Raw genomic sequence first — 2,151 nt, 5'->3', positions numbered from 1 at the left:
CATGGGCTTTGTTTGATCGTGGACATTTTTCCAAGTCAGCGAATGTGGATTTTCATCATTCTTTTTAATAGCTGAGTAGTGTGGATGTCCTCTAATTCATTTAACAGATTTCCTCTGATGAACATGTAGGTCGATTCCAATTCCCTCTAATATAAATAATGTCGTCGTGAACACGATTGTGCTCATACTTTTTTTTTTGACTTATCTGTTCTTCCCATTGAGTATAGTACCTCAGAATCAAACTCGACCATTCAAGGTGAGCTTATTTTAAATTCGATGGCTTTGACACAATCGGCCAGATCATCAGAGGCTGTGTTCCTCCCCCTCCGACCCACAGGGGAGGGGTTACCAATTTTTTTTTGGCTTTCTTTTCAGATCGACATAGCACAAATGAAATTTCAAAGTCATTTTTATTTGGAGTTGTACGATTACTGGCGAAGTAGAACATTTTTTGAATGTTTTATTCGCCACTCCTATTTCTTCTTTAGCGAATTCTCTCTCAGTTTGCCATTGACATAATTTGCGATTAAGGAGTCGGCTTTTGTCTGTGACTGTCTGAGTCTTCCTGCGTGCCTGATGCACGTTGCTGTGTTTGCCACAATCTTCACCGACACCCCCTTTAGGAAATGCAGGGTAAAACCACCGTGAGGTCTCACTACACACTTATCAAGACAGCACATGTTTGGAAACAGGGAAAACCGCACGTGGCAACACGAAGCCCGGCCGGGTCTCGCCCTCTCTCGCGGCAGAGGGCCATCGGGGGACAGCGCGGGTGGGAGCCACGCACGGCGGCCTCGGTCATCACTGGGGACAGGTATCATTTAAACCATGGCGACTAAAAACCGGTGCGGCTCAGAACCCTGCACGGGGGCACTACGCAGACAGAAAAAGGCAGCTGTCCATGTGGGAGGCGCAGTGGAGGGAGCTCAGGGCACCGCGGTGGATGAGAGAGGCCAGAGGTGACGCGCGGCCTGATTCCGTTTCTATGACCTTCCGGAAGAAACGAAGTTTGTAGGGGCTGGGAACAAATCGGCAGGTGGTTCAGCTGCAAGGGGGAGCAACAGAAGATAATTTGGGGGTGAAAGGGCTATTCTGTGTCTTGACCGTGCTGGTGGTTACGTGAAACTAAGAACTGCGCACACACACACGCACACACACACGCACACACACAGTTAACCTTATGGATTGTTAATTTAAAAAAAGAGTTGGAATTTCTGCTCTGTTCTTTTAATTGGGTGATGTGGGGAGGGAAAAAAAAGGCTTTGCAAAAAAGAACTATATTATTACATGGCTCAATTGTAAGCAAACTCTGCATGAAATATAATTTACTGCACAAATGTAGGTACTGGAAAGGCATCCGCCCACAGCCAGGCTGTGAGTCTGGTTCGGCGAAGCCGGCCCTCATCCTCCGAGGCTGGGGGCCAGCAGTGCCCACCCACACCGGGCAGTCGAGACCAGCCAGTGTCAGGACAACAGGAAGTAACATAGTTAACGAAAAGAGTTGCCAGAGGTGCCTCCAGGGAGCGGGAGGCTGGGAGAGGGGGCGAGGTCAGGCCGTCCTCACGGAGCCATTTTACAATCGCCCACATCTTAATTAATAAAAATAAGGTCACTTTAAAATGAAAAGAACCAAATAATATGTGGCATAAGCCAAAAACGTATTGAGTATTTTTACTCCAAAACCTGAATAGTGGTTCTACGTGAGAAGTGAGTTGCGGAATATGCTTGCTTTACATGTTTTGCTCTTTTAGATATTATTTAATTTTTAAATAATTAGTATAATTTCATGTTTAAAAATACACATAAATCTTATAGCAAAAGCAGAGATACATCTTTTAAAGTTCTGGGAACGTGGAGGGTCGCTCCACACCCGGCGATGACCCAGTGTGTTGCCGTCGGATTATCTCTTCTTATCCCAAGCCGGCAGGAGCGACACAGGAATCATTAACATCTTCCTTGCAGAGAAGTTTTGAGTGGTCACAAATGGTCTCTGCAGACTGAGCACGGTCCAGTCACCCGTTTGCGTGGCCGGTTTCTGCATAACCAAGGTGTCTCTTCGTACGTCCGTGTGTAATTAAAATGCCTTCTGAGTGACTCCACTAGATACCATTTTAGTATTTAAGTACCAACCACAGAGCTAAATAATAAACC

This window comes from Pteropus vampyrus, unplaced genomic scaffold, assembly GCF_000151845.1.
Source record: "Pteropus vampyrus isolate Shadow unplaced genomic scaffold, Pvam_2.0 Scaffold295, whole genome shotgun sequence".
Lineage (NCBI taxonomy): Eukaryota > Metazoa > Chordata > Mammalia > Chiroptera > Pteropodidae > Pteropus > Pteropus vampyrus.
This window is presented reverse-complemented; position numbering follows the sequence as displayed.